This window comes from Canis lupus, chromosome 1 (genome assembly GCF_011100685.1).
Source record: "Canis lupus familiaris isolate Mischka breed German Shepherd chromosome 1, alternate assembly UU_Cfam_GSD_1.0, whole genome shotgun sequence".
NCBI lineage: Eukaryota > Metazoa > Chordata > Mammalia > Carnivora > Canidae > Canis > Canis lupus.
In genome coordinates, this window is record NC_049222.1 from 25,590,663 (window position 1) to 25,605,560 (window position 14,898).

The 14,898-nt window shown below is 34.3% G+C and overlaps 1 protein-coding gene and 1 long non-coding RNA gene across 2 annotated transcripts in view; both read right to left on the reverse strand.

Annotated features, from left to right (window-relative positions):
* The window catches only part of MOXD1 (monooxygenase DBH like 1), a 95,535-nt gene that overhangs the window by 55,631 nt on the left and 25,006 nt on the right, over window positions 1–14,898 (reverse strand). The gene's annotated exons all lie outside the window — the stretch shown is intronic.
* On the reverse strand, window positions 47–5,593 carry LOC119870730. The gene is made up of 2 exons (XR_005353501.1): window positions 5,534–5,593; window positions 47–919 (listed from the first exon to the last, which is right to left on the reverse strand). It is a non-coding gene; the product is annotated as an uncharacterized LOC119870730 (long non-coding RNA).

A 14,898-nucleotide genomic window follows, 5' to 3' on the forward strand; every position in this document is an offset into this window, starting at 1 on the left:
AAGGAAGAATTACTGAAAATGAAAATATCATTATGACCGCCAAAACAACATTTCTTTCACTTTTATTAAGATATAATTGAACATACACTAAGGTGCATATATTCAAAGTATAAAATTTCTTAAGTTTTGACATACATATATACTCATAAAACCATCACCACAATAAAGATAACTAATATACACATTATCCCCCAAAGTTTCCACATGCTCCTTGGACAATCCCTCACTGTCTTCCCTCCATGCTTCATTCTTATCCCAAGAAACTGCTAAATGGCTTCATGTCACTATAGATTACTTTCATTTTTTTAGAATTTTATGAAAAATGGAATCATGTTATATGTACTCTTTTCCTGTGGTGTCTTTCATTCAGCATAATTATTTTCAGATTAATCTATGTTGGTTTTATGTCCTAATAGTTAATTCTCTTTAATTGCAGAGTAGTAGTGTTCCATTGTTTGTATATACCACCTTCACCTATTAATACACATTTAGATTAATACACATTATTAATACACATTATCCATTCACATATTAATACACATTTAGATTTGTTTCTACTTCTTGGCAATTATAAAGAAAGCTGCTATGAATACTCTTTTATGAATCTTTGTTTGGCCATATGCTTTCATGACCCTTGGCTACATAGCTAATGGCAAAATTGTCAGAATACATAACGATGTATATTTAATTATTTAAGAAACTGCCCAATGATTTTTCAAAGTGGTTGTGCCACTTTCTATTCCCTTCAGCAGTATATTAGAGTTCCAATTTCTCGACATCTTGCCAACTCTTTAATTTTCACATGGCAATTCATGCAGGTGGTATCCCAGTGTGCTTTTATTTTGCAGTTTCTGAATAAGTAATGATGTTGAGCATTGTCTCAAGGCAGTGGACTTTGGGCAGAGATGGAGAGTGATCTCTGGGAAATGAGAAACAATGAGGTAAGTCTTCACGATTTCTTCAGTTAATTGTCCAAGGTGAGTTTCTAGGCTATTGCACAGAAAAGTGAAACTCAGGCAGGGCCTGGCATTCTCCTTGAGTTGAGATCAAATTGGGAGCCCAAGGAGGCAAAGTGGCTTACAGCCCACAGAATATAACAATGGGGGCAGAAAAGACATGCACAGAGAGACAACTCAAGACATCTACATTAGGTTTGCTTCAAGTATTACTGAGCATGGATCCTCTCACACAGGTAAAAATCATCCTTAAAAATCCTACCCAAGATCAGGTGAAAATTACTCTAAAGAATTAGAAGAAATAATGACAGAAATATCACAGTGCAGAAAACAGAGCCTTTCCCCAGCAGAGGGGAAGATCTTATAATTCACACAGTTTTAGGTAAAGTACTCAGAAGGGTTTGCCTTGCAGTGGGTAAAGTGAGTTTCTAACAAAGCTTAAAAATAAGTCCCAAAAGGTCTGATTTCATGTAACTTAACAACATCCGAGAACAAAGCTCAAAAATTTTTATAAAAATATGGACATATCCAGCATCCAGTAAAGTAAATTAAAAATGTCTGGCATCACACAAAGAATCAGAAAAATAAAGCCCATAATGACTAGATTCAAACCAAACTAACCAGAACTCATGCAAATGATAGAAATAGTAGACAGGGACATTGCAACAGAGATTATAACTGTGTTTCATATGTTCCAGAAGATAGATCAAAAATGAATATGTTAGGGATCCCTGGGTGGCGCAACGGTTTAGCGCCTGCCTTTGGCCCAGGGCGCGATCCTGGAGACCCAGGATCGAATCCCACGTCGGGCTCCCGGTGCATGGAGCCTGCTTCTCCCTCTGCCTGTGTCTCTGCCTCTCTCTCTCTCTCTCTCTCTCTCTCTGTGACTATCATAAATAAAAAAATTTAATAAAATGAATATGTTAAATAGAGACATGCTAGAGAAGATAATTTTAAAATATTCTAATTTAACGTTTAGAGATTAAAACTACAATGACTGAGGTTAGAAATACACTGTATACTAGTGTATAGTATTAAGAACAGAGTAGATAATAAAAAAGAGAAGACTGGCAAATTTGAAGATAGAGTAATAAAAAAATAAAAGCAGACTAAAGAAATGTATTTTAAGTGAGTTTTGGGCAACTAGCAGCAGCCTGATATACTTACAATTGGAGTCACCATAAGAGGGGAGTGACAGAAAAGCCTATATAACTAACAACACACCTAATGATAACAGACTGAGTACTTTCACCCTAAGGGAAGGAACAAGCAAAGAATCCACTCTCACCATTTCTATCCATCATTATACTGGAGGTTCTATGCAATGTAATAAGGATGAAATTTTTAAAAAGAAAGAAAAAGGGCCATCAGATCAGAAAGGAAGAAGTAAAACTGCCTTTATTCTGAAATGATATGATGATTCATGTAGAAAATCCAAATTCCAACAATAAGGCTATAACCAGTAGGTGAGTTTAGCAAGAGACACAAGATGCATATATAAAAATCATTTGTACACATTGGTAACAAATAATCAGGAAATGAAATTTGGAGATAAATATTATTTAAAATAGCATCAAAAATATTAGATACTTAGTAATAAGTTTGGCAAAATTGTATAAGATCTCTATGCTTAAAATTAAAAACACTGCTTAGAGAAATCAAATAAGAAAATATTCATGATCTAGAGTTAAGTAAAATTTCTTAGTTACAGCACCAACAGCATAATCATAAAAAAAAGATGAGGTTTTACCAAAATTAAGAACTTCTGTTCTGAGAAACACTGTTACATGAGAAAAGACAAACCACAGATTAAGACAAAATATTTGCAAATCAAATATGTGGTAAACAGTTAGTTATCCAGGCTATTAAAGCTATTCAAGGCTCAATAACAAGAAAACAAATATCCAATTTTTAAAAATGGACAAAGATTTGAAGATGCACTTCACCAAAGAAACTTTATGAATGGTAAATAAGCACATGAAAAGGTGCTCAACATCCTTAGTTATTAGGGAAATGCAAATTTAAATCACAATGAGATACAATGATTAGAATGGCTAAAATTTTAAGACTGACTATTCCAAGTGATGGTGAGGATGTGAGCACCTGAAACATTCATACATTGTTTCTGGGAATGTAAAATAGTGCAACACTTTGGAAAACAGTTTGACAGCTTCTAAAAATAGTAAACACACTGTATACCATATGACCCAGGCCTTCCACTCTTAGGTATACATCCAGAGAAAAGAAAGCATATGTTCATACAAAGACTTATACACAAATGTTCATAACAGCTTTATCAGTCATAGTCCCAAAATGAAACAAGCACAAATATCCATCGAGTGAATATGGATAAACCTATTGTACTATATCCATACAAAGGAATATTATCTAATAGTAAAAAAGATGAACTATTATGAAAAACCGTCCTGTACCTTGGTTAGAACTGTATCTTGGGCCAAGAGTAATGGTGTGCCAGTCCCAAGACCACGCCTCACATGGTCTTAGAGTTTCTATTTTCTCACTTGGAATCTTGCCACCACCATCTGAACAAGCTCAGTCTAGACTTCTGGAGAATATGATACATACTATAAAATAGATCTTGTTTCATATCTGAAACCTCCTAGACCAGCCTACAAAGAGGTGACTTCCCATTATATGAAAAAGCCCAGTCACCATTCATGTACTGCCTACACAACCCAAGCAGCTTGCAGACTTATGAGAAAGCAATGCAATAAACAGAAGAACTCCCTTATTGATCTGTAAACTGCAATAAATGTGTATTTGCTTAAAGCCTTTGAATTCTGGGGCAGTTTGGTGCACAGTAGTAGCTAACTGATACAAAATGAATATAAAATTCTAGTATATTCAATAATTAAACTTTATAAAAAATGAAAATGAACACACTATTTTCTACTCAAAAGCATGGCTGACTCACACATCATATTGAGTAAAAGAAGCCAGACACCAAAGAGTCCAAAATTCATAAAGTTCAAAAGAGGCAAAATGATTGAAGTCAGAACAGAATAGTGGTTATATCTGGAGAGAGGCAGGAGCTGGAAGAGGAAGTGAGAGGCCACTTTTGGTGGACCAGTAATGTTTTATTTCTTGATCTTAATTCTGATTCCATGATTAGTTCATCTTCTGAAAATCCAATGAGTTGTGTACTAGTGTGTGTGAATTTTTATGTATGTAATTCAATAAAAGGATTTTTTAAAAATGAATTGGTTGAACAGCAAATTCACTGAAGAAATATAAATAAAAAGAGCATCAGTCTCACTGGTAGTCTGAGAAAAGCAAGTCGAAAGAATCATAAATGTCAGCTTTCACGTATCAGTAGCCAATAAATTTAAAAACTGCAATACCCAGTCTTGAGGGGGAATGAGGAAATCTGCACACATTGCTAGTGTGTGAATTTTAGAAAGTTATCTGACAAATATATTAAAATTTGGAATGCCTATAACCTTAACTCAATGCATTTAGGAATCTATCCTACAGAAATGAAACCACTATGAGAATATTTATTAAAATATTATTTACAGTAGAAAAAATTTAAGTCACCTTGAATGTGAATCAACTGTAAATGACTACAAAAATTGTGGTTTATACATATTAGGGGATTTCATCATGCAAATATTAAAATAAAAGTGTTCTTATATTTTTGACCTGCAATTATATGGGTGGTAACTTGAAAAAGCAAATCTTAAGTCATATGTACAGTGATCCTCCTTTTGTTTAAAAAAAGAAAGGCGATTAACTCAATAAAATCCGATATAATTTTGTGCTTTCTTGAACATGAAGTTTAGAAGGACACAAATAAATGTGTTAACACTGGTTAACTCCAAACTGGAATCTGGGGAAAGCAGGACACTATTATACACTTCACTTTTTTTCTTCTTGTAACAAGTATATATTACATAAAAAAATGAAACAAATACACATTAGATAATACTTTTTGTTTAATTCCCAGCATTTAAATTTAAAAAAGAAGAAGAAGAACATCAAGTCACTTAATTAAATGCAATTTTCAAATCTTAGGACACAGACTTTACACAAAATTGATTTAAAAAGGAGGAAAAATCTAAGCATTCTCTTAAGAAACAGTGTACGGTACAAACTCCCTAAGCTTTCAAACAATGAGGGATAAAAATTTAACATTTGTGATCTCTTTTCAGGATTATTAATGGAACATCTCCTATCACAAATGAATTTCATATAATTATTAATTCAAGCTGAAGAACAAATATTTTCTAGCAACTTGGAATAAATATACTTTGAAATAATGTGATGGAACCAACAATCTGTTGGAAAATTTTATTTGCTATATGAGTGGAAAATATTACTCAGTCCTAACATTTCCTGTTTATCATTAAAAAAAAGAACTTCATTCTTAAACCTTGCAAATTTCATTCAGTTGTAAATCTTACAACCTATTGCAATAAGAGCTTGCCTTACATAACAAATAAATTATATTTGGTAGGCTTATTAAGAGAACTAAGATTTATCTTGAAAGTGAATATAGAAATAAAAAACAAAGATAGTAGAAATGGAGAAAGCCAAGTTATAAAAACCTAACATACCATATAAAATCCAGTTGGATATAAACAAATGTATTTCAAGGTTTTCATTTTTTAATGCCTAAAAAAAAGTCAATGATATCAAAATGAGTTCCAGGGCTACTCTAAATTACTGGATAATTATATCTAAGTAATTTAAAGCTGTCCCAAAGCTCTAAAAATTATTTCATTATTGATTATTAAAAGATGACAGCAGAAAATGATACAAATCTTGGGTATATTTTTTTTTACCTTGAAATTGTTCTATAGGTCATATGTTGAAAAAAAATATAGCAATTTGGGATTTTAGACTTCAATTTGAATTCCACTTTCAATTATGATGAAAAAAGCAGAGTTTTTCTTGCTAGACTTCATTTCACTGCAATCATGAAATAAAATGCTGCCCAAAGCAAACAGAATGTTTAGAGTGTCAGAGTAAAAAAGTAACAGTAGAAAGACAGTATTTTGTAATCACTGTGCTGCTTCCTGTGCTTTTAGAAACATCTTCAGGTGATTTTCCCAGCAATTTTGGGAGCAGGTAGGATCTCCACTTTGCCAGTGAAGAAACTGAGATTCAGAGTTCTACTTAAATTACCCAAGGTCTTATAAGTGGTAAGTGAGGCAGGATTTCAAGCCAACTCTAAGTGACCAGGAAGAAAGGGACCTCCAAACTTAGGCTCATATAAAATAAAATCCCATTGCAAGACTAAGCAAATGATGTTTTATAATACTAAATACTCGGTGACCTCAGGTAGGATATCTATGTTTTTTGAGCCTCAGTTTCCTAATCTGCAAAATGGCATAAGTAATAAGTAAAGCACAAGGTCTGTTACATAATGAGTACTCAACAAATATTTGTTTTCTAAAATTCAATATTTTTTGAAGATTTCATTTGTGTATTTTAGAGAGACCGAGAGCACGCAGGAGCAGGAAGGGCAGAGGGAGAGGGAAAGAGAATCTCAAGCCAACACCCTGCTGAGCATGGAGCCTGAGGTGGGACTGGATCTTGCCACCCTGAATCATGACCTAAGCTGAAATCACAAGTCAGCTTGCATAACTGACTAAGCCACCCAGTGGCCCCTATAATTCAATGTTTTTAAAGCACTTTCAGAGTAATCTTGAGAAGATAGGAACTCTTATTTCCATTCAACATATAGCTATATAATGTTACCAAGATCAAAAAAGGTAAGAGAAAAACCAAGGGGCATATTTAATAATAGGCCATGCTACCAATGGTAACGAAACACTGATGTTCAGTTTCCATCCAAAAGGACTCATCTTGCCTTGAAGTCATGAAGTTAAAGTCAGCTATTATGGATAAAATACCCAATTCCATTTACAAAGATGATTTTAGAAAGTGGAAAATTTTAATAATTACAATTATGACCTAAATTTGAATCCTGGTTTCAATTAACTAACTGGATGAGAAAAACAGCTTTTTTTCACTAGACTTCATTTTCTGCAAAATAAAATGTTTTCCAAAGATAAGAGATGAAATTTAACGGTTGTGATCTCTTTTCAGGGCCTATCACCTCACACATGAATTTCACATTATTCAAGCTGAAGAAGAAATAAATTATTCCATAAAATTCTTTCATGGCACTTTTAAAGCTGTATTTTTTTCAACTCTTGAGCCATAAGTAAATTATCTCTGGAGATCTTTATTAGGCTCATGGTTCAATAAAATGAAAAACTAAATGATCCAAACTTCTATGAAGAAGCATACATACAAGATATACATTTAAACTATCCAGAACATGTAACTACTTCCGACAAACTCAACAGTCCAATCACTCTCTAGTGACTCTAACTCTAAGGAAGACCTCTTCATTTCCACAAGAATTGAAAGGCCATCACTCTCTTCTGAGGAACTGCTTACAGCTTTTCTTTAAAGAGCTAAAAGGCTATATGCATATCGTGCAATTAAGAGGTAGCCTTGGTTTCTATTTTGGAGAATATGATGCAACTTGCCAGAGTTTTAACATTAAGTAAAACTGGTAAGTTCATGTCTGGGGATAAAGTAACACAATGGTACCATTCAAGATAAAAATCAGTGACCCCATTTAGGTACTAAAGGCCACAGTCTGGGGTCCCTTTCAGCATTTCACACTAGGGGCTTTGGTATGATTAAGGCATTCTCTGATCAGAAAATGCAGTTACCCTGACAACAAGTAATTGCAGAGTTTCTGCATTCTAATCTGACATAACTATACGATGAATTTAAACTTTAGGCAGCAGCTGTGAGTTGGCCCCCGCACACGCAGATGTTGGTTGTAGCATCAAGTATTCTTTGCCACATGTGGGACCAGATGGAGCTTCCGCACAGACAACTGTGTAATACTGGGGAAGTATAATGCTGAAGCAAGAGTCTTACTTTTTAGTCAATGACTGCTGCTTTCTACAAACTTGGAAGTCATGTTTTGGGGCCAAACTAGCCAAAGGGCTCATACATGTTTATTTTAAAAATATTCAGTCTTCCTGGGGTGAGGGCAGGGGCAGGGGGAATATACAAACAGGAAACTTATCAACAATGGGCAAGTTACTTAACCTCTCTAGGCTCAGGTTTCCTCCTCTATAAAATGAGGATAATAATAGTACCTACTTCCTAGGGTTTTTCTGGTGACGGTTGAGCCATAAAATGTACAGTGATCTCAATAAGTGTTTTATATTATTTTGGTGCTTAAACACATGAACAGAGAAGTTGTGTCCTAGTCATCCTCACCATACCTGCCTACCTCCCTAAGATCAATTTAGTTGTACTTTCCCCAAATTATTCCTTCCAAACGTCACAAGATGGTGCCCAGACCTTCACTCCTCTCTTTCTTTCACCTATACTACGTACTTTGAGAGCAATGTTCGCTCACCAGTTTTAGGGTTTCTCTGTTATTCAGATGTGCATATGTCTCCCCATCTGGACTGGGGGGTCCTTGGGGTAAAAGACTAATCTTGTATTGCCTTATATCTGACAAAAGACATATTACTGAATACTGTTCAAGCAGGTGCTCATTAGATACTCATTGATTCTTCTTCACAATTGGGAGGGTAGTGCAAAGCTATGTATCCAGCCAATTAAGACATATAGTGTATCAAATACACTGATTTCTGAAACAAACCACCAAGTGACTCTCCTATACTCTCAGGAGTTCCTCAAGCCAGGGTAAAAGCTGAAAGGCTAGGGGTAGTATTTACAGGATCGCTAATGCTATTTACTTGGTCTTGCCTTTACTTAATATTTAAAGTTCTACATACAACAATTCAGTGAGATTTCAGTGATAAAAGATCTTTTATTGATAATGGAATGCATTAGAGCCAGCAAGGTCACCTTCAGTATACAGTTTCTAGAATGGGGCCATTACCTTATAAACATTAATGTATAGAGTTAACTTCGATACATTTCACTAGGCCATAAATCTTTTGCCTTCATAGAATAAAGTATTCCTTATATCCGAATTAGTTCATGTTGAAATTTTATAATGAAAGTCAGCTGTGGTTCCAGGAAACAGCTGGTGTTTTTGCGTCTCTGCATCCACGAAGAAATATGCAATGCATCAAGGAATGACCTATCTCAAAACCATAAACTGCTTAAATCTTTTTCATGTGCAGACAACTAGCAGTGTATTTTGATAGATGCTCACTATATGCTCAGTTTTTAGAATATTTGTTGAATAAAACAGTGTAATTACTATAAAAATGTGTATTGATGCTACTTAACATGAAGAATATAACCTAAATATAGTCTTTCCCAGTCTGCTGGGAAGTTTTAATAAATATGAAGCAAGGATTCTTAATCAGTGAGTTTTTATCAAGATCACTTGGGCAATTTTTCCAAATGATAGCAACAACCACCCACAAACATAAGGGCCTGGACTCCATTCCTGAAGATTCTATTCAGACTATTCATCTTAGATTGTGAATCAAGAAAAATACAATGACTCGATGAAGCCAGATTCAACCACAATGTTTCTGATATGCGAGTGTAATATTTTTCTTTATAAAATAAATATACTATTAAACTTTTATATATTATCTAAATTTTTGATGTAGAAACACATTTATTTTAAACACGCCAAAAGAGGCTTGATACCTTAAAGAACAGTGCAGTCTTTTATAACTCAGTTAGGATTATCTAAAAACTGATCTCTGATTTATAAGTTTTATAAACTCAAATAGTAGATAACTAATTTATTTAAAGTGAAATTCTACTATATATGTAAATTTTTCCTGCTAATTACTAAAAGCACTATTCATAAAAACTAGAAAAAAAATTAATTGTTGTATCAAAAGGAAACAATGGATGTTATCCTGTTTTGATAAGTCTATAATTTTTTTTACATTGAAAACAGACACCAAAGTAAAACTGGCATATTATATCCTGTGGGAACACATGCAAAAATTCTCTTCATTTCTTTACAACTTTTTAGGACAACTTTTCATTGCAGATCATTTTATAAATGTTATGTATATACATAAATCAAGTTTATGAATTTATTTTATAAATTTCCAGTTTTGTTAATTCCAATATTTAACTAAAGTCAAAGAATTTTAAGTTGAAGGTCAATTAGAACAACCTCTCAGTTACACAGACTTAAAGTCTTTGAATTGTGTTATTAATATAAGTTAATCTCTTGAGAAGCACTGTAGTGCAGTCACATTAACTTGCAACTGACCAATGGTTAGTGCGGGATTAGAACCCATGCTCTTGGTCTGGTTCTTAGGCCACGCTGAGATGTCAGTACTTCTTTCTCCAACAACATAGCTCTTCTTGGTTTTAGGGAACTTTTCTCTGGGTGTTTTGCCATAAACTGAACTTCCAAATTAAAATGTTATTGTTTCTCCCCACATGTCCCTTTTCATGGACTGTTACAGTGAAGGAGGATAAAATAGGTCATCACCATTATTTTTACTTAACTCCAAAGAGGACTGTACTTCAGTTTAAACAGAAGGCTTGTTCTTCTCTAGAAGACCTCTAAGGTCTTGTTCCCAATGATCCTTATGCTACAGGATGTGTCCTGTAAGATTAGCAGGCAATTTTCTTTTCAATGAAATTATTTCTAATTCCTTTCTCCCTAACATCAGCTGAGATTTAACATTCCATGCCTTTTTATAGCCATATACATAATCTCTCACCTAATCATTTTAACGCCAGTCTTATTTAAATGACTTCCTAAATCACAAATTATACTTGATATGTGTCATTTCCTGTTAATAAGCATTTCCAAACCCCAAGTTGGAAAATGGTAGAGTTCTATGTACTGAAATGCTACCCAACGAGGTCTAAGTCAGTTTCTAGGCCCTTTGAACTGGTATCTCTGAAAGGTTCTGGTGGAATTTGCTCATGTAGCCCTCAGTCTATACACTCATCCTGTAGGATTCAAAAGTAGCAGCCTTGACTCTGAAAAACTAACTCAAAGGGCCTATAACTGAATATAAGCTATAAGACATCTCTCACCCAAATTATTTTTCATTGCAGCAAAGATCAGCTAGAAGGCTTGGGTTAGTAGAACTGTAGAGAGAAAAGTCCAATTTTGCTAGGAAAATCTGTGCTGGGTCTTGGCTCTGCATCACAGAATTTGGGTAATAGTGTTAAGCAAGTCACTTATGCACCTATGTTTCAGTGTGTTCATCTGGAAAGTGGTGCTAATTCAACTTGCCTTGTGGGAGGCTGTGAAAATCTAACATGAAAATGTATTTAAAATAGTAAAAAACAGAGAAGCATATAGTTATCTTTAAGTATCTCTTGCTTGAGAAGCAAGAGTAACAGGAATTCAAACCACAGGGTATCCAAACTGCAGTACATATTTCACTTTTAGTTTTAGCAAGTCATACCTGCATACCTCCCTGAATTTAAGTAAAAATCATTCCTATCTTAGTATTACCATACTTCTACTTACACCCATATTACCATCAACATGCAGAATCCAACATAAATATCTTAGTACAGATTTAGTGCTCTTGATAAAAGTGCTGTTCATTAAATTATTTGCCAAGTTTTATAGCCAGTAATTATCAATAAATGTGCTAATGCTTTGCAGTTTTGTTGTCCAACCTCTTAGACTACTTTTAAAAATGTACTAGATTGGGAGTAGAGTTGGGTGGTAGAAGAGCAACAAAGAAAAATAAATATTTTTTCTGTCTGTTGGAAATGGTATTATTTAAGGCCACAGAATGGAAGGCTAATGGGTGACCTAAGAATGTGAAAGAATATTTCCCAGAGTATCGTCACCAGCTGGCTTTTATCCTTAGTTAGACAAGAACAGGAGGAAATTAGCTTAAATTTCATTTGAGTTAGAATAATGGAAGCAAGCTATGAAATCTAATTCCCAGGGAATCTTTTCTTCAAAATAAAATAGAAGCTGACTTCCTACCATGGTTTCAGTGCAGCCCTGATAAGTATGAGAAAGTACTAGAAGTTTGAGTCCATCTCCATAATCCCCATCAAGAGAAGAAAACAGGGCAGACCGGGTGGCTCAGCGGTTCAGCGCTGCCTTCAGCCCAGGGTGTGATCCTGGAGACCCGGATTGAGTCCTATGTCAGGCTCCTTGCATGGAGCCTGCTTCTCCCTCTGTCTGTGTCTCTGCCTCTCTCTGTGTGTGTCTCTCATGAATAAACAAATAAAATCTTAAAAAGAAAAAAAAGAAAAAGAAAACAAGCAATTATGAGACTTTTATGTAACAGGTGTTTTCACTTGTATTTATTTCATCTTCACTGGCAATTATTTTTCCTACTTTACAAATGAAGACGTAAACTCAGAGTTAAGTTTGCTCAAGGTCGTCAAGTTAATGAAACGCAGAGTAAGAATACAACTCCTACCTACCTCCAGCAACTCTGCTATGCCCTGTACCGACCTGAAAGCCTTGCTCACCCTGGCACTCTTAGTTTCTATCCCTATTTGAAACTGACATCATGTCCAAGATTTAGACTTATTTATTTGCTTGCTTATTTATTTACTTAGATTTATTTCATAAATAAATTAGAAATATATCTAGTATTTATGAGCTATCTAATATATGACAGAGATAAAAAGAACTCTATGGATATTATTTCATTTGATTTGAGACAAGTACTACTATTATCCCCATTTCACAGATGGGAACCTAGGTTTCAAAATACATGTTAAAATACATGTTAGGAGAGCCTAGGCCCAAGGAATTAAAAAGAGGGGCCTTTAAACTTCCAGGGAAACAGCATTTTCCCTAAGCACTTTTTACCTCAGCAAACCTCGGGAGACTGAGAAGCAAGAGTATCAGGAATTCAGACCACAGTGCATCCAAACCCCAGCACATATTTCACTTTTAGCTTTAGGAAGTCATAGATATTTAGAAGTAAAAAGAGTCATGTGAAATCATCGGATCTAAACCTTTTATCTTACAAAGAATTTGAGGACCATGGTGAGGTTAAGTACTTTCTCTAGGGTCAGAGAGCTAATTAGTGACAGAGTTAGCAATAAATCACTTCCATGAAAAGACATGCATTCAAAGTGAATTAAATTACCTTGTACTCTCAAGTGGCTATTAAGAACACCCAAGTAGCTAGATAATCTCCAGTGTTTCTGTTAAGTAGATGTAACCCAAGAAAATCAAGAAAGAATTTAGCACTGAACAATCTAAGTCAGCAATCTTTAAAATGTGCTCATTTGAGTCAACGCATTGTTGACCCACTTTTTCTACCCACTTCTTTCTGTACAAAGTTATAATTTCAGTCATGGTAAATGGCCAAGTATTTTCATCTCTTCCAGTGGATAAAAGATATATAAAATTTCAGATACACTGAAATATACATATATGTAAAAGCATTTTGGTATTTATAAACCTTGGATGATAAATTCCTGAAGAAGAGGATTCTCATGATTTTACAGCATAATTTTTCCAGAAGATAAAGAATTTTCTATTTTGTCAATGGGTGACAAAATCCACATGTGCCAGGGGAAGTGCCTTGGTATTAAGAATTTAACAACCAAATATAGTGTTATCGAGTATTTAAAAGGAATGGAAAATATTTTCACAGAAGGCATACTTTGAAACTTAATTTCTTTCAACATCTTAAATAGATCTAACTAAATACCCAAAGATTTGTCTTTAGGAAATATGGTTAAATTGGTAAAAAGACAAAGGGAAACATTGATAAGCCAAATAAGTTCCACAGAGTTGGATATAAATAGGTGAAAATACAACCATTTGGTCAACAGTCAATAGAAAACACTTGCTAGTCTGCCACCTAATAAAATGAAACTGAAGGTGAACACATGAAAAAAGAATGAGAACTAAAGCATAGAGTCTATGGAAATGCATCCTGATGACAAACCAAAATGCCATTTCCATCAGGGAAGAAAAATCACATCAATGAAAATATACTTTGAAATATCATTTCAGGGGAAAAAAGGAAGAAGATATAGTGACAAAGAAGAGATCATTCTAATAGTTGTCACGTCATGTATTTTAACACTGAAAATTCTTACAATCTACTAAATTTAACGTAGAAGTCTTACACATTTTCAGAAATAGAAATCCTTTATCACACTTGACATTTCAGAATATGTTAATGCTAAAGTCTCAAACGTGACGGTGTCCTTTTATTTAGAAGAAGGAGGAGGAAGAGGAGAGGAAGTAGAAGGAGGAGGAGGAGGGAGAGGAAGGAGAAGTGGAGGAAGAAGAAGGAGAAGAAATATAACAGGGAAAATGTTCAGCAATGTTTATTTAACATGGTATGTAAATAAACCCAAATGTTCATGCCATGTGCTTAGGAAAGGAAAATCAATTTTTGAATGACTATTCCATGGCTATACAGTACTCTGGCTTCAAGAACATTTCACGGTCACTCAGTGTCATTTATTTTTAGATTTTCTTGTCCTAGGAAACATTTCTTCAAATTAAATAGGTCAGATTTATGAATAACACCAATAGAAAAGAACAGCAGCATCTATATCATGTCAAGAAAGATGTTCTGTTCAGTAGCAAGTATACAGCAGAGCATCTCTCTTCATGCATCTATTAATGAAAAGAATGATGATAGTGTTTTGTTTATCTCAACTTCACATTTCTCCACAGCAGAAAGCTTTCAAATTTCATTGTCTAAATGAAATGAGGGACAATCTAAGTTTTATTTGGAATTCTGACTTGTCTAACTTTGGCAAGTGGCAGTATCAGAGCCAATTAAGTTTATCTGAGGCACAGTTATAGCTAATTGGAATTCTGACTGTCCAGAAAGGGTTGGCTGGTTTGGGATCCATCAGCAACCCAGAAAGTGAACCAGATGATCAACAGATTAGCAATTGTTCATTGCTAGAGATCTACATAATTTTATTTAATTACTTTATTTAACAAACACTATGTGCCTGCCAGGAATTGTTCTAAATACATGTTAAACTTCTTTGATTCAGTTAATAATTACAA